The sequence below is a fragment of the Orcinus orca genome, chromosome 9 (assembly GCF_937001465.1).
Source record: "Orcinus orca chromosome 9, mOrcOrc1.1, whole genome shotgun sequence".
Classification (NCBI taxonomy): Eukaryota; Metazoa; Chordata; class Mammalia; order Artiodactyla; family Delphinidae; genus Orcinus; species Orcinus orca.
Genome location: NC_064567.1, coordinates 20,057,712 through 20,084,936, shown reverse-complemented (window position 1 = coordinate 20,084,936; position 27,225 = coordinate 20,057,712). Strand labels below are relative to the sequence as shown.

The 27,225-nt window shown below is 50.2% G+C and overlaps 1 protein-coding gene across 4 annotated transcripts in view; it reads right to left on the bottom strand.

Annotated features, from left to right (window-relative positions):
* PLXNA4 (plexin A4) overlaps positions 1-27,225 on the bottom strand; it is a 607,131-nt gene that overhangs the window by 442,654 nt on the left and 137,252 nt on the right. The window contains exon 1 of one of the 4 annotated variants that reach the window (XM_004272184.4): positions 7,336-7,634. The exons of the other annotated variants lie outside the window; for them this stretch is intronic. The gene's annotated coding sequence lies outside the window, so the exon portion shown is untranslated. Of the gene's footprint in view, positions 1-7,335; positions 7,635-27,225 lie in introns of those variants that run through there. 4 annotated transcript variants of the gene reach the window in all.

Genomic DNA, 27,225 nt, shown 5'->3' with positions numbered 1-27,225 from the left:
GGTACGTCCTGAGCACCTGAGCGACCAGCTGTGTTTCCTCGGGAAGCTGTGGCTAGCTTGGTGATACGTCATTCTTTGTGCATTCCTTCCCTCCCTCTCCTCCCTCCTTCCTGCAGTCTTGCTGCCCTGGGATTCCACCCCTCAACAAAGTGCTACCACATCAGCTTTTGCCTTGGGCTCTGCTTTCTAGGAAACCCAGGCCAAGACTGGGGGTGAGGGGACAGGCAAGGGTGTCAGGCCCTGGGCTCCTCCATCACTTTCACCAGAACAGTCCACCTTGCCTCTGTTCTGTGTATTAGAATTCCACGTAAAATTGAATTTGAATAGAGAATTCCACTGCATAAATATTTTTTAAATCACTCATCTTGACCAATCCCCTCATTTTATAAATGGTAATACTGAAACATAAGGTGATTTTTTTCCCAAGACCCCTTTGCTGGTAAGTGACAGAGCTGGAATCATCTACATCTGTCTCCAAAAGCTAGCTTTTCCCACAACACCAGTGCTGTTTAACCAGGGGGACATACCAGCATCATGTAGGAACCTGAGAAAATATACACCTCCTGGATCTCATTCCTGTCTGAGAACCTCTCGGCTGCCTTGGAAGGACAAGGGGCAAACACTGAATGTGGAGTTGAACTGTCTACCCACCTGGCAAAATTCTGCTTGGAACGCCAGTATCTATATAATCACCAGAACCTAGTACGTAGTGTGAAAATTCAACTGAAACTTTTATTATAGACTCCACCCCTTCACTCACAGTCGGGAGCAGGCAAATGAAAGTGCTTGTTTTAGTCCAGCATTTCTTGGGGGGTTCCCAGGGCCACTGCACAGTATATCTACTTCTTGTAGTTTTAACCAATCCACATTCTAGTGCTTAAAGGCTCTGAGAAGTCCTGCAACAAAGAACCTCTTTCTCTCTGGTTTACACTCAGGATTTCTCAAACTTCTTTTTTTTTTTGTGGTACGAGGGCCTCTCACTGTTGTGGCCTCTCCCGTTGCGGAGCACAGGCTCCGGACGCGCAGGCTCAGCTGCCATGGCTCACGGGCCCAGCTGCTCCGCGGCATGTGGGATCTTCCCGGACCGGAGCACGAACCCGCGCCCCCCGTATCGGCAGGCGGACTCTCAACCACTGCGCCACCAGGGAAGCCCTCTCAAACTTCTCTGACCGTGAAAACTGTGTATGTGTACCACCTATTCACAGAATATGCTCTGTGAAATTCTGCTCTACTGTAGGTATCACCTTCGGGCAGCAGGACTGAGATGGAGAGGAAGAAAATCCACGCTAACCTTCTCTGCAAAGTTAGCTGACGTTCCACGCAGGCTGGTTCAACCACACATCTCAGGGGCTGCCGCCCTGCCAGGCCCTCCTCTCATTGTCTATTCCCTCCACGAGAGGAGAAGCGATCGTCCAGCTCTCCTCGGCTTCCTGTCCCTCCTCTTGACCTCTGGGCCAAAGCCAAAGAATGGTTTGTTCACGCCCTGGTGCCCGACCCCACTCTACCCAGAAGGAAATCCATGAGTTGGGCTCGTAGCAGACAAGTTCAATGAGGATGTGAAGTGGGAACCCGATCTTGAGTGAAGACCAGGAAAGCCTTTGACCAGCTCCGGTTTTCCTTTCCTCTGGTTCCACTGACCTCTTCCTCCACAGCTCCTCTCCTCATGGTTCCTAATGAAAATCTTTGTCCCTGGAAGACCTTGGGAATTGATTCGGCTAGTCTGAGTTCAGCACATCGGCTGCAGAGACGATATCCTCTTAGCTAGTGATCTGTTTTGTGTTGGATTGACAAAACATTCCAAAATCCAATTTGCTGTTGCGAATCCTGGTTCACGGAGAACGCGCCGTGGAGAGGGCGGGGGGTAGCCAAGCTTAGCTGGCAAAGAGAGGATGCCTGAGGTCTCGCACACACCTGTTGGCACGAGTCTGAGCAGGCCAACGGTGGCAGCCATTCCTGCTGCTGCCCAGAGGGGTGGTGATGAAATCCGAGTGCACCCTTTCAGCCACCTCAAGTTTGGCAGAAGCTTCATTCACTTCAGCGTAGAGGAGAAGCCAAATAAATAACGTGCAGAATAAAAGGTTGTGGTCCAGAGGGAAAAACCAAACTAACTGCAGCACCTGCCGATGCTCCCTGACGTGTTCAGGCCAGAGAGGTCAGGTCAGGCAGCTCAGTAGGCCCGACGTTCAGGTGGGACAGCACCCATCCAGGCGCACGGGCTCCAGCAGGGCCTCACTGCCCATACCTCTCAGAATCGGGATGTCATTCCTAACTAAGCGCTACGCTTGCACTAAGTGTGCACAAAGACCTTCCTCACCCACAGCCCGTTTCCACCGATTTCCAGTGAATCTCTGCTCCAACACCATATGGTCCAGGCACCCAGCACAGCATGACATCCACAGACAAAGATTCCTTCCCTGCCTCTGTCTTCCAAAATCTGGAACCCTAGGGCTAATCAATGAATGAGCCAGCAAGTATTGAGCACCTACTATGAGCATCTTTCCCCAAGAACGAAGAGACTAGGTACCGCGTAGCAGCCCGGGGCATTCATTCCATCTTAGTTCCCAGACCAGCAAAATGAGAATAAACAATCCCCACCTTACAGGGTGATTTGAAGGATTAAGTGAGAGAGTGCCGTTTCTACAGCGCCAGCAAATTGGAAGTAGCCACTGGGAGAACTAGACTCCTACCAGCACAAGACTCAGAGCCTCACAGGATGAAAAGCAGAGAGCGGGACACACTCATTCACTCCTCCTCCGTTTTTTCCCAGGATGAAATAGGAGCTGACAAATGAGGCGAGAGTCACCCTCAGAAACCGAGCACTCTGCCAGAATGATCCTCGCAATTTCACAACCAACGACAGTCAAGGATAAGGCTCGGCCCCATGTGATGAAGGGGGAAGTCGAGGTTCAAAACATGAATAGATTTGCCTGGCATCACAGAGGCGGTCCAAGGGAGAAACCAGATCTTCTAAACTTCACCCCAGCCCACTCTCCCACAAACCTCCCCAGGGTTTGCTAAGGATGCAAACTGCATAGTAACAAGGAGGGAGGTCCGTCTGCCTAGGCTGAGACCTGGCTCCACCCGCTACCAGCTGTGTGACCTTGGACAATATCCTCACCTACCCCCCACCTCCCCCCATCTCAGTTTCCTCGCCAGGAAATGGGGATAGTAACAGTGAGCGCCTCTCTGGGCTGTTACAAGGAAGACGTGGGGCCAACCTGTGCAAACCCTTAAATGATGCCTCCCCCAAGTAAGTGCTCAATAAATACTAGCCAGCGTCGTCATCATTAATTATTATTATTTTCCACTCTGTTGTTTTCACAAGGACAAATACCAACGTCCTCACCACCTCTTCCCTGGGGAGGCTGATGCCACCTGACCATAAGCACGGGGATCCTGGGGCTCACGCAGACTCACCCTGGGCCTCGGGAAGCTTTTCTTCCAAGCTGCTTCATACCAAGCAGGGAAGCAGCCTCCCCCCTTCTGGAACAAGGCCTCTGTTCTGGGAATTAGGACCCCCTGCCTTTCTCCACTTTCAAGATCCATCTCTTACCACTTCGCAGCAGAGCCCCCTTCCGTCTCCCTGCTGACTCCACGTTCCTGCCACAACTAAAAGGCTCCAGTCTGGACAGTAAGGAGGGAAGAAGGAAGAGGGGGTCAAGTCCAGACCGAGGGAGGGGATCAGGTGGCGGTGCATGGTAGGGAGCAGTGGGACTCACAGCCACTAAAGAGGAAGCTAGTGTCCGCAGGGCTGCACGTGGACCCAGCCTCGATCAACAGAACCTATCGGGCAATTACCCTAATCACGTGCATCTCCCCAACAGTCGTTTGATTTATTAGTGCGCCATCTTTTTTAAATGCCGCTCTTAAATACAAATAACACTTAATCATCCAGCTGTCGTTAAATTCATGTTATATTGATTTCTTGGAGTGCCACAAATTTGAGGGCGAATGGGCCGGTGGATGTATGCACAAAGCCACAAGGTGGATTAGCAAGGGGGTGGAGGAGGGATGGGAGGAAAGGGAGGTGGGAAGGAGGAGGGGATGTCAAGGGAGAGAAATGAGCCCTGCTCAACTGCCGGAGGGTCTGAGCCAGTTTCACATTGGGCAGCGCTGGACACAAGTAAGAAGAGGAGAAGAGAGCCCAGAAGGACTGGCGCATCTGTTGCACAGACTCATCACAGCCTAGAGCGCGGGTCGGTTTTCTGTTGTCACAGCCCATTGCTGAAGCCACCGCAACAGGTGGCATTGTCTGTGCAGTGGTTTCTCCGGGTGAGCAGGGGGGAGAAACGACTGAAAAAATGCCCCCTCGCTGGCTAGGAGGAGAGAGATCGGCAGCCATTTCTTTGCATCAAAGCTTGGTGATAACTAGGAGTTAAGCGGGGGTGATTTCCCCACCCCCTTAGCTCTCTCTCCACTTCAGGACTGCTGCCTCCCTAGAAAGCCCCCACTTAATTCCCAGCAGCCCTCATTGTGATTAAAAGGATCCGAGGCCAGGTGTAGGCAGACTCTGCCCTGCAGATTTCCCTGTCTGCGGGGAGCAGCGGCTGCGGCAGAAGCAGCGGGCGAGGGAAAGGTGCAGAGAAGCAAAAAGGAAACAAGTTGGTGGCCTCAGATTCCTCCGGAAACGTTTGCAGAGCGCGTCGGTGGGCATCCAGAATGAAGTGCTGGGAGGACAGAGGAGAGCACGGGAGTACCAAATAGGGCAAAAAGAACGGCTCGTGGGCAACCCAGGCCGCGCTCTCACAGCAGAGGCGCCTGGAGCGCAGCCCGGCAGCAGGGAGGGTCTGCTGAAAAGAAGCTTTCGCGGTTGGGGTTTTTCCAGTTTGATTCCCTTCCGAGCAGTGAGGAAGACCCCAGAGAACTTAAAAGTAAGGTCACAGAGGAGTGGTGGAGAGGGAGAGTGGCAACGTGACATGCTCCGGGGCTGGGCCAGAGAACCCGGAAAAAATGAGATGTACAGCCAGCTTTACATAGATGTTAATTAACGCCTGCTTTGTCCTAGAAACCAAACTGGTACCTAACACTAAGTTCGGAAAGTGTGGGGATTTTTTGACCCACGCTAAAAAACGTTTAGCTTATCACCGGCATAATGACTGCTGGCTTAGCGTGAATGTGATGGGTCCTGAGCCTGCAAACATCCGAGAAAGGAAAGAAGGTAGGGAAGGAAGCAGAGAAAGGGGCAGAGGTCTACAAGGAAGACGCACAGCCATTTCAGGCAGCTCTGGACCGCACCTTTTTGCCCCTTCAAGGTCCCGTGAGGAAACGTCTACCTGGGAGCCACCCACTGTCGCTGGAGTTCCCTATTTCTGTAGAAAACCGTGTGCTGCCCCACGCGTATGTGGAATCTCCCTGGCCACTCACCCAAAGGGCATGCGAGCAAAGTGTTCCGGTTCTTCCACAGCCCGAAAGACAGAGCTGGGTCCTGTTGTCACATGTGGATGGACGAGCTGACCACATACAGCAAGGCTCTTTGAGAAGGCGTGTGCATATCTGGGTATGTGTACACACAACCACCATCCTTAAAAAGAAAATAATGTCTGTTCCCCTGACTGGGTTCTCCCCATTGTGAGAGCTTTGCTTTATTCCATCTACCCTTTTTCAATCAATCAAAGGGCAGCTCACACAGCGCACAGCGGGGAACACAATCTCCCTCCCGGGGACGTCTGGTTCTTTGCTCCCCAGCCTAGCCGAAGACCTTTTCAGGAGCTGAAAAAAGTTTGGAAATAGCAGAGATGGGGGTACGAAGAGGGCCCTTTAGTTCAGCACCCATCTTCAGGATTTACAGAATTAACCAAATCCTGTGCCCAGCACTGAGGCCCACTTGTTCAAAAGAATGTTGCCTCCTTTCTCCTCATGTTCTGGAAAACTCCCAACATATTTTTCCCACTGGTGGGTTTGTAGGACACTCTGAACACATGATCTTGTATAGAGAGCACAAGCTGATTCCATTTCTTGCCAAGCTGCCCAACAAGCTACGCCAAAAGGGACAGCTATAGAAACGCAGAACTTGGCTATATCTATATTCAACTCCAAAATAATGCTGTACCTGGGTCTCACATTCTCCTCCCTACAATTGAGCCCTGAATGAACTGGCCTTTGGCCACCCCCCCCCCCCAAAGTGGGAACTATGAAAAAACCCTTTTGGAACCCCACCCCCTCCCACCTCCTCCAGAAAAAGTTTGAAAATGAGCAGCCTGTGAAACTCCAGCCGGGGAGAAAAAGAAAGGACGAGCTTTAGGGAAATAGAAGCTTGAACCACAGGCTCTGGAGAGTGATTCTACACGTCAAGAGCAGCCTGGCTCTGGGAGATGCTGCCAGACCCAGGAATGCCTGGCCTTCTTGTAGGGTGGACACTGCTGAGGTGGTCATGGGGGGGGACCCTCCTCCCTTCCTGCACTGCACCCCCCTCCATCCCCCTTCTAGTTCTATTTCTCAGACACACCGCTCGGAAAGGCATGTGGCAGGTGTTAGGTGCGGGCACAGGGGAAGCAGCCCCACGCTTCCCTGCACAGTGCAGAGAGGCTAGGGACACCCAAGTGCGTGTAAGATTGCTGCTGTCCACAGACTGGAGACGTGAGTAGGTTAGACGTTTTATGGAGGATCCGACCCCACACACTCTCCCTAGACAAACAACACACCCAAAGCCATGCTTAAGCCCCTTCCTGCCTGAAATCCAGGCGCATTGCCGGGAAAGCAGTGCCTCGCTTCAGAAAGGCGTTTGTGCTGCCTCTTACTGGGGAAACGCAGTGTCTGTTCCATATGCACCGCCCTACAGAACTGCCGCCCCATCCGCCTCTGTGGCCTCCTCCCCGCGCGCTGGGCCACCACGCTCTCCAAAGATCTGTCTGAGTATCTGTCGGTCTGTCTCGCGTTAAAATCCCACGGTGCGCAAAGTCCACGGAGCAGAGATTACATTGGGCGGGTCTCCCAAGACCATTACTTCTCCTGTTTTTTAAACCAGCCAGGGATGCCAGCGGCTGGGAACTGAAAAAAATCGCTCCCTCAACGTAGCCAGGTGGGAGGGAGAGGCAGTAATACACAGAATCCCACCCCGAAAGTCCTGGTTAGAGAAGTCTGAGTCCGGGAGCGTCAGAGGAGAAAGAACATGGGAAATACCTGATCCGGCCGCGCGGCACCTACGTGGGTGTCCAGGTGGGACGTGGGCAGGTGCGTGTGCATGGCGTGTGCCCGTGTGTATATGTGTGTGCGCCCGTGTGTGTGTGCGTGCGTGCAGGGGGCTGGCTCCGGGGCATTCGAGGACTCCGGACCGAGCCGGCATCTCCTCCCGCGCTGCCCTCGCCCGCCCGCCCGGCCGCCCGGCCGGCTCCTTACCTGCAAGCGCCGCTTTGCCTGCTTCAGCGGGAGCGCCGCATTGACACTGCAGATGGTGCCGGTGCCGCTGCCTCTCGCCCTCCTCTGAACGTGTGCGTGTGCGCGCGTGTGGCTGCCTCCTCCAGCCCCAGCCCCGAACCAACGAACGCGAATACTCCACCGAGGCACGGGGAACCCGGGGGGAGGCCAGGGAAACGGAGGGCGAAATCAGAGCCTACGGGGCTTGACAGCTCCTCTGGCGGCGTCCAAGGTGGGCAGAATGTCCAACAAAAAGGTCGGGAAATGCGGCTCGCTTCCAAGCAACCCTTTCCCCACCCACCCAGCCCTGGAGCCCGAGCAGTAGCGGCGGCTCTCGGGGGCTGCGGTGGCGACGCGGGGCCGCCCCCTTCGTCCCCACCCCCGCGGGCTGAATGTCCTTGATGCCAAGCGGGCACGGCGGCGTCACTCCGCGCCGCCCATGCTCGCCAGGTCGGGCCGCTGCCCGGGCGAGGCGAGTGCGCGGGGGACCCGCCGGGGAGCGCTGTTGGCGCCTCGGCGCGCCTCCCTGGGTAGCGGCGGCCGCCCCCCGGCCACACGCGGCCGGCCGCGCCGCAGCTGCCCCCGCCTCCACCCGGGGCCGGGCCGGGCCGGGCCGAGGGGCCGGAGCTGGGGGGCCGCTGGAGCCGCCGGCTGCTCCCCGGGGAGGCGCGGGGCGGCGGCGGCCGCCGGCGCTGCGGCAGCGGAGAGCGCGGCCGCGGGCCGAGCCGGGCCTCCCGGGCGCGTCCCCCGGCCCCCCGGGCAGGCTGCTTGCAAAGTTTGCAGGGGGCAGGGAGCGGGGCCGCCGCTGGCTCGGCCGCCGCCGGAGCTCCCGGGCTGCCTGCTGCCGCCGCGGCTCGCTGCTGCTGTGCATTGAAGCCCGGCCAAGCGCTGCAAAAACTCCAGCTGCCTGGCGCTCTCTGGGTCCTCCTCTCCTCCCTCCCGCCCTCCCCGCTTCCCAGCCTCCCTCCCTCCCTCGCCTCGCCCCCGCCCCTCCCCGCCGCCCGCCGCCCGCCAACCGCCGCCGCTCTCTCCCTGGCTCGTGCTGGCTGGCTTGGAGCTCGGCTGACAGCTAGACCGCCCGAGAGCTGCCGGCAGAGGGGGCAGGGGGCAGGGGACGCCTCCCCGCACCCCGCGCCCGCCTAGCCCCCGCTCTCCGCTCCCACGTTTGCGGACACCCGCCGGGCGACCCTGCCTGCGGCTGTGTGGGGCAGAGGGGCGCGCACGGGGGATGAGGCACACAGCCGCCTCGGAAGGTCCGGATGTGGGCGCCGACGGTCGGAGGGACCCGCAGGTGCTCAGAGCCGACACCGACACAGGCACCCATGCCGAATCAGAACCCCGCCCCAGAACCCTCACACAGGACCTGAGGACGGGGAGGCTGGGTGAGATAGCATGGGTGGCCAAGGGCGCTAGAGCTCGCTGGGTAACCTGACTCGTCTAGTCCTGTTTCTACTAAGAGGCCGACCGGCTCCTCTCTTCTCCAAAACCCTAGATCCTAGGCAGCACTGTGCCCATCCTCCAAGAGAAACTGAAGGGATTCCCACACTTATTAAGCCCCAGACTTCCACGGATTCCTCACTCATCCCCGCAACACCACAGCCCCCCAAAATGGCACCATCAACTGTGCCCACCCCATGGGCAACCACCAGGGATGACCCTCGAAAGGAGCCCATGGTTTCTGGCTTCCTCCCTCATGGCTGTCCACTTTCCTTTTTCCCCACAGCCAGCAACTTCCTGTCCATTCCTGTCCTCCCATCAAGACACCTTAAGGGAATCTTATTAGGTGGAAATGACTGACAACAGCATACATTTCTATGCCTTCCTGTAGGGCTTCTATTTTCAGAGATCAGAGTTGTAACCCAGGGAGACTGAAACCAGCTGTGTGCTGACAGGGTATACAAGCCCCAAGGTGGACAGCACACTCGGGTCAGGCCGGGCCCACCTAGACAGGCCTTGCTGAAGCTTTGCTTTGGAGAGGTGGCTGCCTGGACGAGAAGGAGAGAGCCACGCCAGACTGAGGATGAAACCAGACGTTGGGTTGTTTGGCGGAAGGGTATTCCAGGAGACAGAGTGGAGCCTTGAGAGCCTCTGGTCCTCTGCTGAGTATCGCAGGGCACAGAAAGAAGCAAGGAGTGATCTTATTAGCTTGCGTTAATACATTGATCCGGCTCCTCTCTTCTCAGAAACCCCAGATGCCAGACTCTAGATAAGGCATGCGATATCAGGTTAGTTTCAGAAGTCCAGAGAAACATAACGAAATAACTCGATGCTGCTGCTTCTTGGACCTCCATCCGGAGTTGAGGAAGCCCAGGGCCAAACGTGTCTCCAGGCAGGACTGAGACTAGGGACAGACAAGCCAGGCGCCCAGGAGGCACTCACACTCAGGACTCCTTCTTGTCAGGCTGTCCTCACCCTGGTCGTGGTCCCACTGTGAGGTGTCTTCTCTAAAATTGCTACACGGGACCATCTCGGGCCTTTCCCAGAGGTGACAGCCCAGACAGCCCCATGAAAAACCCTAATGGGTTACTTATGGAATACAGTTCCATAAAAGTGGGAGGGAGGGGGGATCCTTTCCAATGTCTGTTTGCCACTCAGCTTTCAGGGCATGCCATGAAAATGCTGGAAGAGGGGGAGAGGGAGTGAGAAAAGCAGCTCTGCTTCCATTCTCAGCCACCTAGCATGTATTTTTTTTTTTTTTTTTTTTTTTCAGTACGTGGGCCTCTCACTGTTGTGGCCTCTCCCGTTGCGGAGCACAGGCTCCGGACGCACAGGCTCAGCGGCCATGGCTCACGGGCCCAGCCGCTCCGCGGCATGTGGGATCTTCCCAGACCGGGGCACGAACCCACGTCCCCTGCATCGGCAGGCGGACTCCCAACCACTGCGCCACCAGGGAAGCCCCTTAGCATGTATTTTTAATACAACTTGATCTTTTCACTTGTAGCTTGCGTGTGTGTGTGTGTGTGTGTGTGTGTGTGTGAGTGTGTGTGTGACTATTGCTGGTAAGACACAGGTCCATTTTCTGATGGATGGATGGGAAGTCAAAGATCTTTTTTTTTTAGCCGTAGCAGATAAAATGTATTTATTATTCTTTATCTCCTGCCTAGTGTGTGGCGTCATTTATTTTCATTCAGAGAAATGAATGCCATGTGGTGCCTGGCATAGCCAAATGACAGAGAAGAAGTGAGGCGAAGAGCTGGCCCGACAGTGGGCAGGTGAGGGGCGCCAGTGGGGCTGAATGGCCAACGGTCTTTTCCTTCCTTCCCCTTCCACTTAACAACCAGGTGAAAGGTGTGCTGAATGGGGCAGTTATAATGTCTCCGTAAGGAAGAACAGAGCAGTCAAATTAGCAACAGTGTGGGACCTGATTTTTTTTTTAATTATGATGGCCCCTTGGATTTGCTCTCTCAAGGCTGGGGAGATGGGAGATGGGTTGGGATGAGTAGTGCTCTAGACCGGAAGTTAGAAGACCTGGGTCCTTGAGCTGGCTCTGACATCCGCCAACTCCATAATTTGGGGGTAGATCAGACTTTCTCAGTGACACTCTATCTTCTCACCTGCCCCATTTACCCCTTGGAGATAGTGACATTCAAGGGAGACACTATCTATTCATGCGCTTGGAAACTCTAAGGTAAGTGCGATACACACATAAGGGATCAGCATTGCTTTTCAAAGACCACGTCTTTTTTAAATAGCACCACACAGTGAGGGCTGGAAGGTCCTCTGTCATCTTGACCATTCTCGGTGGTCAGACACACTAGGAAAGGCAGCCTCCATACTGGTTCAAAGCAGGTTTCTGCAGTAGGTACAAACCGTCCTAGCTCCCACACGTCCCCCAATCCCACCGGCTGTGGAGCGGCAAAGAGAGACACGAGCTTTTCTCCTGCTGACAGTGGGTCTGTAAGTCACCCACTCCCCCCTGCCCCCCGGGACGCTGAGTAGGTCGTTGGCTGGCTTAGGGCCACAAGAGGGAGAAGCTAAATGGCGCATTGCTTCATAAAGTCCTGTGTTCTAAGGAGGCTACTTTTGTGGCAATTTGGTGGTAGTTTATTGAGGGGTTTGAGGAGTAGAGTTTTGGCTCATCTTTCAGGCTGAATAAAAGGCCAGATTTAATAGGAGAGAGGAGAAGAAATCCTTACGTTTTCCTTCACTTAGCCACCACTGTTTGATTAGTCTAGGAACAGAACTTCTATTTAAGTTGATTAAAAGCCAGATTTGCTCATTAAATAAATCACCAGAGCCTGGTGGTACTATAGAGAATCCCCCCCCCACCCCCCAATAGCTGGCCCCATGGCTGGGTTTCAGACGGAGCACCCGGTGCTGGATGAAAAACGACAGGCAGTCCGCGGCTTAAAAACCTAAATTGTGGCGCCACCTGCAGGAGAGTAGAAATATCAACATTATCCCAACTCAGCAGAGACTGGGAGGAAAGAGCCTTCCTCCGTGACCCTGCGCTGGAAACAGAAGGCCAGGGTTCCAGACAGCGAGAAGGGCCCAACTCCCCACTGACCCCTGATTTCCAGGTGTGTCACCAGATGTCCACCACACACTCCAGCGGGCTGCAGCCTTCTGAAAGTTGCCATTTCGTGGTACGCGCAGCTGCTCTCAAGATTCTCAGTCTATTGAAACAAACTTATTCTTTCCTATTTCCTAAGGGGTTAAGTCAGCCTCTAACCCAAGCGTTCTATTTCCAAGACTCCAGGCCATAAAATAGTAAAAACAGGACAGAGAAACGACTGCCCTTGGAGGAGGGTGGAGGAGGAGCGTCCCTACGTCACCCCACTTCCTGATTGTACTTGACCTTGGTGGCTGGGTATTGTTAGTAGACCCAAACCATCTCAGGCTTCTCCAGCCTGTGGGTGCTAGCGAGGACACAGTGATGGTCGCATCTGAATCTCATCTCTCAGCCTTCTCCTGCTCATGCAGACTTGGCCTCCACTGATAGCCCCCTCCCTGTCTCCTCCCATGTGTCAGAGACCCCCAAGGGTGGCTGTGCTGAGCGGCAAGTGTGATCGTGTTATTCTTCACAGGCCTCGTCATGGAAGTCCACTGCCACAAGCCACGTGATGGAAGGACACCTCGGCATCACCTCTGCCCACCTATACCGCTGGGCAAGGCCAGCCCCGCTGCTCTGCTGTGGCTTCCCAGGCCACACCAGGGGTCTGGTGCCAAGGTGGGGGGGGGATGCTCGCTCCCTTCCCCCACTCACACACCATGTGGATCTTGGTCATCTGGGCCCTGAAGCAGCTCCCACACCTCCCGGGGTCTAAGTCTTAATCCCCTTCCTCCCCAGACGCCTTCACCTACCACCTCTCTCCAGCATTCTTCCTTCTCCTCCAACTAATGAGCAAACTTGTCTTTTCAACTGCAGGAATCAGAAATGGGAGGATGCAAGGGGTGGGGTAGGCATGTGACCTAACTCAACTGGCCAGAAACAGCAGAGTCCCAGCTCTGGCCAACTCCATATCTGGCTACAACAAGAAAATGTAAACACTTCCGTGTGACCCTTTTTGGGGGTTCAGTCCCAGGAGGCATGAGGTCCTATAGCACGCCTGAACTCCAAGAACCAGATGCCATTCATGGCCTCCACGTGAAGGCTCCGTCTTGCCTCTGCCCCACTCACCTGCCACGAAGCTTAAGCTAGTCACTTGGCCTCTATGACTGGGGTACAAAGAGCACAAAGGCCTCAGTTGTTTTCCTTGTACTGAAGATGGATTTGTGCTAATGGGTTAAAAACCTTATCTGGTAGCACACATTTCCAAGATGATTGCCAGGTTGTCTGAGTATAATCTGCTAAGAGACTGTGATAACCAGGATCCAAAATAAACCTAGTGATCCTTGCCAACCGGTATTCATGCCATCCTGCAGTCCCCGCCCACAGAATCAGAGCTGACTCGGCCGAGACAGGGTGTGACTTCCAAGGCCAGGTCATCCAAGACGTGTCAGCTCCCAGCTTGGTCTCTTAGATCACTCGCTCTGGGGTATTCGGCCATGTGGTGAGGACCCTCAAGCAGCCTTGAGGAGAGGAACTGAGGCTTCTCACCAAGAGCTGGCACAACTTGGCATCCCACGGGGGAGCCGCCTTGGAAGTGGGTCCTCCAGGCCCAGTCAAATCTTCAGATGATTCCAGCTTTGGGTGTTTTTAACTGAGGTCCCAGACATTGTGGAGCAGAGACAAGATGTTGCTGGAGGTGACTGGTTACACAGCCAGAGATAATTAAAAATATAGTGACTTACAGAGGGAATCGTTCCCCTGACCTTGGCCTCAGTAGCCGCTAACTCTTATTCTTTGAGCCCACTTGGCTTTAGAATAAGAAGGACAGAGGGGGGCATGCTGGATGCATGATACTGACTATACTGGGCAGGAATGGGCACCAGGATGTGCCCTGCCAGGAACTCCCTACAGAGCCCCTTAGCATATCTCAATACGTGAAGTGAAAATGAGAAAACCCAGCCGGGGGCTGGAAGGCACAACACACAGAATGTAGAGTCGTGCTCACCTGAAGTGGATGTGCGCAGTTCTGGCGTGTCAGCCTCAGGAACACCCCACACGGAGGCGCAGAGCAGGGCTGGAGCTTGTTCGTTTTAACGAGCTGCCTGGCACCTGCCCTCACGGGGAGCCCACTGGAGGTCAGACTGAGTGGACCTGATAAAGTGGTGCTGTGGTGCTGATAAAGTTCCGTCCTCCTGAACCTGACCCTCCCCACGCTGCAGGGCAGGGGGGAGGTCCCAGGACTCAAGAGAAGGCACAGCAAGAAGAGACCGGAAACAGGAGGCCACTGTTTCCCCGCTGCACAGTGTCCTGTGAGGACTACCTTCCATCCCCCTGGCACCAGCTTCGAGGAATCTCCTCAGCCCTCAGCAGCTTCTGCAGACCCAAGCAGTGCCTAAGGGTCGTCAGGGGGGCCAAGGTACCCACAATGGGTAGAAGGAAAGTGAGGGAGGAAAGAAGCCACGAGGAAGAGTAAGAAGGGAAGAGGTGCCTGTACTGAGTCGGCGCAGAAGGAGCCACAGACCACGCCTCTGGGAGTTTCTGGGGACCGTGCAGAGACCCAAGGTGACTTCTCTCCTCCTTAACATCTCCCCCCTATTCTCCTTCCTCAGGCTTGAAAGGGCTTCCTCCCAAAGCACTCCTGTCTGCAGGCTTTGCAAACGCTGGGTGTCCCTTGTGGACCCCCCCATGGTCACAGCCCCAAGGCCACAGTGGTGCTTGATAGTTAAGAGCCAGGGAGATGGGTTTCCCTGGTGGCACAGTGGTAGAGAATCCGTCTGCCAAAGCAGGGGACAGGGGTTCGAGCCCTGCTCCAGGAAGACCCCACATGCCGCAGAGCAACCAAGCCTGTGTGCCACAGCTGCTGAGCCCGTGCAACACAACTACTGAAGCCCACGTGCCTAGAGCCCATGCTCCGCAACAAGAGAAGCCACCGCAATGAGAAGCCCGCGCACTGCAACAAAGAGTAGCCCCCGCTCGCCACAACTAGAGAAAGCCGGCGCGCAGCAACGAAGACCCAGTGCAGCCATAAATAAATAAATAAACAAGATTTTTAAAAAAGCCAGAAAGACCCCACTGTGTGCATCTGTCCCCAACCCTGCATTCAGTGACACTATGCTGATAGCTAGAAACCAGCCATGGTGGAAATATTTACACCAGGGGGATCAGCATACACTGCAAACCAGGGCTCTTATCTTTGTGGAGAGCCAGTTCTTAAACCTTTCCCAACACAGCACTGGGCAGGACTAGCGACGGGCCAAGATAAAGCAGGTGAGTGCAGACCAGGCCTGCTGATCTGCTCAGATGACTGTTCATGGGTGCCCAGCAAACGCAGCACCCACATCAGCGCAATTCAGTGTCGCTCTGGGCAGAGAGGGTTCCCTTCCGCCCATGCCCCACCCCTAGATCGTGAGAAAATGTTACTACATACCTTTTCTAGTAGTTGTTTTTCCCAAGTCCTGTGTCTAAGGAGCCTTGTCTCATATTTTTTGACACTAGAATCAAGAAAGAAAGTGATGTCCTTTCCCTGCTAGGCAAACTGAGGCAAGGGATGTTGAAGTGACACATCTCAGGTTACACAGGAATCTGAAATGTAAACCTGTGCACCGGTCAGTTACTCTCTCCACTTCAAACTTAAGATGAATACCTTGGGTTTGGCAACAATTCTATTTTCATTCCCTCAAAGCACTGCTGTTAAAATTACGTTACACCCATGCAATAGAACACAGTATAGATCTCAAGCAAATGAAGTAAATCTATGTAATCGATGCTCTGAAAAAAAATGCAGAAAGGTATTTGTGTATATGTTTGCATATTTTTGAATGTAGAGAATAGTGCATACATATCTATATAGTTTTATATATACACAGAACATTTTGGAAGGATACAAAAAACACTTACCAGCAGAAACCTCAGAGTGGGAGCCAGGGTGACATATATTTTATTGTTTCATTGTATATCTTTTGTTCTTTTTGACATTTTACCCTGTGCAAGTATTACATTCTCCATTTTTTAAAAAAGCTAGTTTAAAAGGAACAAAAAAATACTGCCGCTAAAAGCATCTTCATCACACCACTCTCTCTCCTCGAATCCAGCCAACCACTCCTCCATCCCATCTGTATCATATCCAAGCTTGCTTTTTGTTCTACTTTCCAACTATCTGCTCCATCTTGCTCCAGGCCCCACGCTTCTCTGGGCTGCCATGAAGGTACAGAGCAGCCTGTCTGCCCAGCACGATGGGGTAAACATCCCAGAGAAGTTCTCATCTCTCATTTCCTAAAGACCAGCCAGCGTTCTACTTGGCCTGAGGACTTCTGTTTGGCACTAGCTGATTAGAAGGAGATTCCAGGAATGATGCAGAACATCCTTTCCATGCTAAAGCAAGTAACTTTAGAGCAAGTCAAAGGCAGTTTTCTTCTCCACCGTGGTCAGTAAACTCATGGACACTAATACCCAGAAATGGTACAGGCTGAACATATGATGGTGCCAGGAGGCGTTTAGATATTCACAGGTAAAAAGCTCCACACTGAGTTGTTAATCTCAGCAGGAACAGTGTAGGGGCAGGTAAAGGACTAGAGACAGGCAAACCTCATTCTACTTTGGAAAGGGTGAGAATAATGTATTGATAAGTTCTGAAAACTACAAACAAATGAGCTGGGTCCAGATATTGACCACTGGCTCAGTAAAGGGCAGACATATGATTATTTAGAAAATGATATGGTGAGCACTAAGAAAAGGCCTGGCATTGCCAAGAACAAACCCTACCAGGTTGGTCTTGTTTTCTAATTCAACGAAGTGGTGACGCTTTCACATCAAGGAAGTATAAGAGAGAATATCTGAATTGCATCAAGGACTCTTTAATAAGACCCTTGTAGCGCATGGGGTTATGTGGGCTGGAAGGATTAGCTGATTGAATGGTGAGACCCCAAAGAGGGTCCTCAACGCATCAAGACAGCGTGGAGGAAGGTTTTCTTGGGATCTGTATCAGAGCTCTGTTCTCAAACTAATCCTGTTCTACAAATGTACTAATAACTTGGATAAAGATGGAAGAGACACAATCATCAAATTTGCCTATGACTGCAATGAAAAAACAATAAATATAAGTATTTACAATCCTCCCCTGGCTAAGGAGAAAGAAACCTTTGCTTAATACTGGGCGTTTTTGGTGTTAATAAGGCATTTTGGTGTTGACCTGGGGGCACCATGCTGAGGAATGAAAAAGTGAGAGAAGCTGAACTGACCTACATTTGAAAATATATGGAGCTCGCCAGAAAGAAAAAGGATGTGGCCAGGGGGAAAGAATGGAGCAGCACCCTGGGGGGGAAGGGGGCATGAGGATGGGTGGCAAGAAGGTGGGAGGAAGGCTGTGAGCACGGGGACCCCGGAGGGACGTGAGCATCGGTCACAGAAAGGGGTTTTTAGGAAGCCTTTCAGAGTACATGATGTAATTCCTTCTTTTGATGCCTCCTCAAGAGACTATCAGTAGAAAACTCTGCAATTTGTCAATGCTTTGAAAAGGTTGATTTTGCATTTCTTTTGGATATATCGTCAAGTTGGGATGGATCTTAAGGCAGAATCAAGAAGACCCCGTTTTATTCAGGCTACAAGTGCATGATCAAAGCCCCTCAGCATAAAATAGACTTTCTGAATTCGAAGATAATTTTGCATGCTGAAATTATGGGGCAATTTTTAACAAAATGAAATGTAATATAGATACGACCGAGGTTCTATATGTGCGCATAGGAAACAACTCTGCAAATACAGGATCAGGGAGATGGGACCACATTTTTTTTTAAAGTATAAGCTAACGTTGACAATAAGCTCTCTATGCGACTCAACAGTGAGAGGCTGCCAAAGTCGATGGAATCACAAGCTATATTATTAGAGAATGGAGTCCCAAAGGGGACGGTGACAGCCCTGCTCTGCTTTGAGACAGTTAGACCACACCTGAATTACTGCTCCAGGCCCCACGCTTCAAGAGTGGTCAAGCCCGGGCTTCCCTGGTGGCGCAGTGGTTGAGAGTCTGCCTGCCGATGCAGGGGACATGGTTTCGTGCCCCGGTCCAGGAAGATCCCACATGCCGCGGAGCAGCTAAAAGAGTGGTCAAGCCCAAAAGGGACTTAAAATCCTATTATATTTGGAACAATCAAAGATGCTGGTGATGTCCAGCTTCAAGAAAGTAAGGATCAAGGAAACATGACAGATTCAAATATTTGGGAAGGGTTGCTGAATTAGCTCTATAACTTCAAGATATTGAAGTAGGATCAATGAATAGAATTTATCTTATGTAGAGATATTTTGGCCCAATATAAGGAATGCCTTTCTAATAGAGCTCTCTAAAGACAGAACAGATTTTCTTGGGTGGTAGTGAGTTCTCCATCACTGGATGTATTCAGACAGGAAGGAGGGGCTGCTTAGGTGAAGACTGGAGTTTGGATGAAATAACCTCTGATGTCTCTAAGGGTCTGAGGTTTTAGTTGTTTTGTGTTTATTGTTGTATCCTCCACAGTGCCACGGGCTTTGCTTTGACTCAGTAAATGTTTACTGAATTAAACTGCAATGATTTGAGGGTAACATCTAGGGAAGATAACCAAATCCAGCCCCAACCATCACCGAGGAGAGGAATCAAGGGTGAAGTCGGTCAGAGAGTGAGATGAAGGGCATGAGTAGACACACAGCTAAGTTAAACCCTGCCTCTTCCTCGCTCTGCAGCTGTACACCTCATTCACCAGGTAGACCGTCTTTTGCCCGGTACAGGCCTGTATGGAACCATTTTCCATCATTCACTCATTGAACACTCATAAAATCCAGAGTTCTGAATTTTTATTTTTTTCCTTTGGCTTTCAAACTACCCCCCACTCCATTCCTTCCTCCCCAGGTCCCCAGTCTTTCTTTTTGGGCGCCCACATTGCTTTTCTCCCCCTTTCCCTTAGTTTCTTCCTACTCCAGTGGGGGATCCTTATCATTCTTCTATTCCTACCCCTTTAACCTCAGAAGCTTTCTATGGCTACCAAGGGCCTGACTACCAGCCCAGGGATCCTAGTGTCTCAGAGAAGTCACAGGTAATGGGCTCAGGGTCAGCTTGTGTCATCTGGTCGCAGGGACTGTAACCTGAGGACTGGACAGGTTTTTGTCCTACATCTGACTACACTGTGGACGTTCAACAGCCTGTAATGACTGCTCCTTCATCCTCTAGTTTGTCTTAAATGATCCGAACAATGGCATTCTCATCACCGCCCCCGACCCCCAGGGGGAAATTATTCCACTGTCGAAAGCGCCTCTCTGTAAAGGAGTGTTGTGGACTTCTTCTGCAGGAGTTCCAAACCTTCAGTCTGTTCCCTTTGTCATTCCTAATTATGCTTCCTCCCATATTAACAGGATTATTGACACTTCATCGTTTTGTTCTGTAAATAAAACTAAAGCATCCTATCGCTTCTGCTCCAGTGATTTCATCAGCGCCTTTCGGGCCTGGTCATAATTTCCCTTCCTGATTCGTCATGCTTAATCAGGCATAAAGCTACAGTAAGAGAGAATATATCTTAAGAAAGAAAGAAGGAGTGAGTGATAATGATGGTGACAATGATAAGGATTTCGTCCAAAGACCAAAGCCAGATATCACAGGTTTTCATGAGACTGTAAAGGTTCTGTAAGATTTCATGTTGACTGTAGAGTGAAATAGGCCAAGGGGATACTCTGCAGCTCATATCATGTTTAGGATCATCCATTCAATAAACATTTATGAAGTGCCTGCCATATGTCACTGCGCTACGGATCAAAGCTGCTTCAGGCATAGTCCCTACCTTAGGGGTTTTCAGGTGAATGGGAGACAACATAGTAAGCAAATCAGTGCAGCAATATGTTATCGATGCTAAGATATAAGTATTCGCCAAGTAACAGGGGAATTAGGAAGAGAGTGTCAATTCAGAAAGCAATTCTTCTTGATTCTGATCATAACACCACATTGAAATTATAACTATTCATTTTCTTATTAATAGTGCCTCTGCTGTTATAATATTTTTAAAATAAGGCTCATCTCAGTGAGAAATAATAACAACATTAATATACGTTCTAATCAGAAGGATTTGGAGTAAGAAGCTACATTTGAGGCGTGGGCAGGGGGAGGGTAGGAATGAACAATAAGGGTCAGCAAGCAAGACGGGTTGCAAAGGATGCAGGTGAAAGAAAAAATAAGTGTATGTTCTTCAATGTCAGAATTTTAAATTATAGACATTTGATGATGGTACAATATTTACCTAGCACTTGCATAGACGTGCTGATCACCTTACCTTTTAATATCCCTGTTTCATAAATACTGAACAATTCCCCCAGGGAATAAAACCAAGGACTCACATGGGCAGGTAGTTCATATCCATTCATTTTTTTTTTTTTTTAATGTTGAAGATCTTATTGGCTTTATTCAGTGATTTATGAATCAGACAGCACCCAATTTAACAGATAAAAAGGAGCTCCCTATACATTCTTTCTCTGATTCATTTCTTATATGAATATATTCCTAGTTCCTCCTAGGTGCCAAGTTCTAGTGCTGGGAATAAGATAGAGGCCAGGACAGTAGGTCCCTGATCTTGTACAGTGTGCACTGCGGATGAAGGCAAGAATGAACCAGTTAAATGAATGAACAGGGTAATTTCAGGTAGTGGTTTGTTCTATGAATAATAAGAGAATATGGTGCTGTGAGGTGAGGAAAGGTTTCTCTCAGGTGGTAACCTCTGAGCTGAGGCTTGAAAGACAAGAAGCAACCAGCCAGGGGAAGACGTGGGGAGAGGAAGGAGTCAGTACAGGGGCCCTGAGGTGGAATGTAGAGGAAGAATAATCCTCACTTCCAAAGAAGGCAAGCTTTGGGAACCATGCGAGAGTCAGTGTGGGCAGAACTTTGCAAGGGAAAGAAATGGAGCAAAAGCCCTTAGAAACACACGAGCAAACAGAACAGCATACGCATCCAGCTGCTTAAAAGACATTTAATATCTCACATGAGTAGCCTGGAGTTAGGTGGTTCCTGGTCTAGTGCAGGGACCCCCTGAGGTTACCAAGGATCCAGCCTCTTTCTATTTCATCTGTGTCTCATCCTTGGCAAGTCGCATTTTTGCCCTTAGACTTAACTTAAGCCCCAAAGAAAGGCAAAGAAGCAGTGCCAGAAAGCTCTTCTGGTGTTGCTCTCCCTTCTAACAGCAAGTAGAGCATTTCAGAATGCTTCCATATACCTGACTGGCAAGAACTGGGTCACATAGCCACTCCAAGCTGCAAGGGAGGTTGTGAAATGAGTGTCTGGCAAAGAACAGGATTACTAACACTGATTTGGACTAATCGAGATCCCAAGAGTCACCCCCTGCAGATTGGATCAACGTGGAGAGCCTTGGAACAGATGAAGGAGGAAATAGCGGGTCATAGGAACGCAGGGCTATTCACTGGGGTCCCTTGTCAGGGTAAGAGGGGAGAAGGAGGGAGTATAGAGTAATGGAAAGACCCCAAGATCTGGAATCAGAAGACATGGGTTACAATCCCCCCTCTGGGAATATTACCCAAACCAATTTCAGCCAGAGTTCCTTCATCTATAAAATGGAAGTGACAACAGCACCTACCTGTCAGGCAGGCTGTGAGGAACAGAAATTGTTAGAGTGGGTTGTTAAGTACTTAGCGTGTTCCCAAGACTCTATGGGGATGCAGGGAGAAAGTATTAGAGTAATTTCCATTTCTATTTATTCTTCTCAGCCCTTAAGCATATCAATATATACTGTTATATATTATATAATAGTATATAATATATAAATATCATACTATATAAATAATATATCATAATATATGCATGTAATATACATACTACACTACAATAAATGTACATATGTTGGGACCACTCAAAAAACTTACTGATAAGCCTCCAGCGTTTTAAAATAAACAGTTTGGAAACACTTCTTTAAAGTACACAATGCGTATAAGGTACTCAGCACAGGACTGGGCATGTATTGAGCCTTCAGAGAAGGCTGGTGGCCAAGCTGCCTTTCAGAGGCAGTGGGATTGCGATTTTTACTGGCACGAGCAGGCATCTGTGACAGTCCCTCCCAACTCCGCTCTCAAAATGCTGCACATCATGTATTCTTCTGCCACCTCAAATCCCTCTCCCAGAAAACAGGATTACAAGCCACGCACCACGCCAGCGGCTCCCAGGAGCCATTATCGTGTAGCTTCCCCAACCCCTGGCATCTTCTCTTTGGCCAGGTGGGCACTTCTGTGAAGGGGTGAACAAAGGCAAGGAGGAGGGGAAGCCAAGCCAGCCAGGGGATGAGACCTGCTGGCAGGGGAAGGAAAAGGAAAAGGCCCCTGTGGGAGGGGACAATTAAAACTCAAATGGGGTTTGCGAATATTCTGTGCAATTCCTCTCTCCCTGTGAACCCTGCCTCCCATTAGCATGGACGAATGAGAAATGCCCGTATCTCTTTTTCATCCACCCTCATCTTTCTTTGCAGGGACTCCGGGCACTTTAGGAAGAACATCTCTTTCCTGCCCTGAACATCACCTCTGCGGTGGGCATGGGTAGAGAAATAAAGTCACAAGGTCACTGAGTGGTTCAGCTAGAATACACCCAGGAGTCGTGACAGCCGATTGAAATCACTTTTCTCATTAAAAGTACAAAGATAAAGCCTCCTTTATAAATACGAGGTCCTTAAATATTATCTGTGGCCATCAGTTCTGCTGGCAGTGCAGGCATTGTTTGTTTATTTAATTTAACCTTTTCTTCCCCTCTAAGCTTCTGGGTTTGCCTTTAAAAACCCACGCTAAGCTCTCACTTAACGATTTGACCGGCTCCCCTTTAGCTCCCTTTAAACGAGCTGCCGATAAAGGAATAAACTTGCTGAAGAAATAAGCAGTAAGCCCCCTGAACACTGTAGTCCTTTATGCTGCCGCTGTCCAGGCTGAAGGCCCTCTCAAATGAATGGAGAGATAATGCTAATGGAATTACACATTGTGACTGGATCAGGGGCTGCCACGGGAAGATAAATACCAAAGCAAGGCTAAGGCATTTAATCAAAAATAAACCCCCTGCATGTCCCCTTTTTTTCCTTCAGAGTTAAAAAAACAAAAACAAAACAAAACACAAAAACCCAAGGCCTTGATTTGCCACATATAGTACTTCACTCCCTTTCTGCTATTATTCCAAATTATTTGGTTTAGGGGAGGTCCCACATACACACACATTTGGAAGCAAATTAAATTAGTAAGAGCCACCTACCCAACATGTGTTTACAGTGACGTAAATGACACCGTGGCAAACCTCTCAAAGATAAACTGTATGTGGATTAATTCCTGGAGATGATATAGCGCTTATCTGTTTTGTTTAGGCTCAATTTTAAATAAGATAAAATTGTTGGGCCCTGTGATCTGCCTGGTGAAGCTGTTTACCGCATAACTGACATGCAACGGGGGCTGTTACGAATATAGATTAGCAAGTGGCAGCGGCTGGTGGTCGCCTCCTTCCTACTCACCCCTGCTCCCCTCGAGTGGCATTAGTGACGCTCACAGAGCATGGGTCTGACGTCCCAGCTCGGACCTGGGTCCAAAAAACAAATAACTCCATATAATGGTAATCTGTCCTCTTTGGGGTCTCATGATGTGTCCTGATTCATTCTAAGATTAAAATGAATTTAGCGACACCTCTCTAAGGAACCCGTGACATCCAGAGCTTATTTTTGTAAGTAACAGAAGTGGATTCTGCTTCTCTTACACAAACAGGGGGCTTACGGGAAGAATATCAGGGACTCATAGGAGTGGGACGCCAGGGGCTTCTGGAGGATGACCAGGAAGAGGCCCGGCGAGGCCAGCCTACACGAACAGGCTAGTTGGAGTGTTGCTGCGGCCTCTGCGTCATGGCATCACTTACTCAGGGGACAAGGCCCAGGAGAATGGGTCTGACGGGCTGAGTCTAAGGCGTGTGTCTATCTGGCTACCTGGAGATAGAAGGAGGGTCCGCCCTTTCAGATCGGAGAATGGGATACACATACTATCTTCCAAGGAAGTACCACACAATAGGAAACTCTCCAAGGGGGAGATCAGGTGCTCATGAAAAGAGGTGGAATGATGGGCACCCCCAAACTGGCAAGTGACTCCTTTACTAGGGCTGAGAAAAACATGCTTGGGGCCCCTTGTTTAGTCTGACGTCAAGTAGGAGACAGCTTGCAGTAATGAAAAGAGCTCTTAAGGATGGATTAGGAGTCCCAGACCTAGGCTTGGGTGCTAAGGCAGATCTGTCTGAGCTGAGGCAAGTCCATTTCCCTCTAGCTCACTCTTATGGGTTGAATTATGCCCCTGCCAAAATACGTAAGTTAAAATCCTAACCACCCGTACCTCAGAATTGATCTTAATTGAAAATACGGTCATTGCAGGTGTAATTCATTAAAATGAGATCACACTGGAGTAGAGTGGGCCCCTAATGCACAATAATTTATACAAAGGGGAAATTTGGACACAGACACATGGGGAAAATGCCATGTTCTCCGTAACTGGAGTTATGTTGCCACAAGCCAAGGAACTACTAGAAGCTAAGAGAGAAGCCTGGAATAGATCTTTCTCTAGTGCCTTCAGAGGGAGCCTGGCCCTGCCGACACCTTGATCTCAGACTTCTAGCCTCCAGAACTGTGAGACAATGAATCTCTGTTAAGCCACACAGTTTGTGGTACTTTGTTACAGTCGCCCTAGGAAGCTAATGCACTCAGCTTCTGTAAGGGGAGTGGGTTGGATCTGGTTTGTGACTTTCAAACTGAGTCTTGACTTGAGTTTGAACTTCCTCAGAGTCCTAGGAGTTCTTGGCAGCATCCTTTGAAAACTAAGAGGCCAGGTGATCTCCAAACCCCCTCCAGCGCTCTCTAAATTAAAGCCCTTTTAAGTTTGGACAAAGCAGTGTTCAAATTTTTGGAAAGGATGTTCCAGGGGCATTTTTTTCCTCTAGCTGTGTGGATAAGCTAGTGCCTTAATTGGCCCCATGCCAGTCTCCATTCCACACACACCCGCCCTGCTTTATCAGCCACTGAGCCCCAGGAAAATGAGGCGACTTCATCCAGTTTGCAGATTTCTTGGTCTAGTCCAGTGACATGTCCACTCAGACACATACATCTTTGCTGGGCTTGGATCCTGGAGACTCCATCCCATTCTAGACCCTGATCCAGCCAGTCGGCAGGTTCTGTGACCTACCACTCCCTCTTCTCCCTACGTCAATCCCCAGTATCCAGAGGCCATGTCCCACGCCTCATAGAACAATATATACCCCTTTGAGATGTATGTGATGTCTTTGTTTCTATCTTTAAACAGAGGAAGAAAGATCATGATGTCACAAATATTTGGGGGTACCAGGCACCATGCCAGACCTGATCGCACACACGTTAGAAGGCTCTACGTGACGTCATGATGCTGTGGGGACTGACCGACTATCTGTCTCCCAGGCTAGACTGAAAGCTCCATGCAAATGGGAGCCACTGTGCCACTTGGGTTTGAATCCTCAGATCCAGGTAGACAAACCGTTAAGTGCCACAGCTGAAGATCCAAAGAGCTATCTCCTTCCTGAAGCCTATGGTATTTTAAAACCTGGGAAAAAGGGGTGCATTCACAACATCCAGACTCCACGTCACAGCAGAGAGGAAGACTTGTCCAGCTCCGCTCGCCCGACCTGACTCTGCTCCTGCATCAGTAGATCTGTGACTCCCACGCAGAGGGAGATCTCCAAGAGACAAAGAAACAGAGGCTGCCGTTCTTTCTTCCTGCAAGTTTTGTCACAAAATTGTTTCATACATACATGAACAGTTTAAAAATTACTGAAGTGAACACACAGATACCCTCCACTCTCTGCCCAACGGTCATTATCCCTCAGGCACATTCGTAGGCATCATGAAATGTCACCTCTAGATACTTCAGCGTATCTCTCTTGGGAATAAAACGGTATCTTACTTAACTGCCATACCATTATCACACGTAATAAAATTAATAATAATTCCATAATATTATCAAATATCAAGTCTACATTCAATTTTTTCCATCACCCTAAGGAATGTCTTTCACAGTTTTGTTGGTTTCTAATCAGGATCCAATCAAAGTTCACACGCGGCATTTGCCTGTTGTGTCTTTTGAGTCTCCTTTAATTCAGCATAGTCCTCTAATTCCTTTCTTTCATGACACTGACTTTTTGAGGATCCTGGGCTCAAAAATGAAATGTTTTCCGTTCTCACACTGTCTGTTTCCTCCTGGTGTGTGTGACTTGTCCCTCTATCCCCTAGAGGCGGCCGCCATCTTGACCTACCAAAAACTCTGATTGTGAATTTAAGCTAAGATGGAAACAAGGCTGGATGGTCCTGTTCTACAGTGCCCTGATCTCTCTTTCCACCAAGGGCAGGCTCCGCACCAGCATCTCCACCATGGCACTGCCACGGAATGCTCAGTCCTGCCAAGCCACTGCTCCAGGACCACTGCACAGCAGTGCTCTCCCTTCTCCACACCCTATTGCCTCGGAGGTCCCTGGACACAGCTGGAAACAAACAAGCAGTGCCACAAAAGATTACAAAGATTTAAAGGTTTCTCGGTGATTTATGTCTCTTTAATTAAGGGCTTTTAAGCTTTTTAATTAAAAAGTTACAGAAGTTGTCTTTACTTCGAAAAAAAAAAAAAAACGTGTTCATGGTTGACTGCCTGCCTGAATTAAACAGCATCAGATCCCCAGGCTGGCTCCATGCTAGACCCCTAGAGCTCATTTTCAGGGTAGGGGGAAGGAGGTCAGTGAGAAATACCATTAAGAAGAGAGGCTGTGACAACTTTCATTACTTTTTGATGATTATGCAATAATTTTCCATGATAAATCATCCTATTGCATCTGCAAATTTAGAGGCAGAATCTAAATGCCAAAAAAAAAAAAAAAAAGCACTGGGACCTGGTTTAAAGGGATTTACTTCGTAGTTGAGGAAGCAGAGTCAGAGTTGATGTTTTATTACTAATTGTTTGATAGGTTCTCAGGTCACACTAATTATGTGTGGTATATGCTTGTGCAGAGTTTTAATCTGGGCTCCATGCAGAGTCTGGAGCCAACATAAGAATCCGCTTCTGAAGCTAGATGCAACCCTAGACTGGCAGACTGTCTGAGTCATTTGCACAGTTCTGTGGGCTCAGCTCAGGTATCAAGACACCTTCTTCTATTCCTTATACAGGATTATCACCCCTTGCCTTGCATTCCCCTTGGATTTATTTTTAACATTCACTTTTAATTTTTCCTCCATTATTCTTTGAATTACATTATTTATGCCATGCCTGTCTCTTCCTCTGGTGTGCCATTGAGCTGCTACAATCTCACCTCCCCAGCTCCCACCCAGGTAGAAGTTACAACACCATGGTTTGTA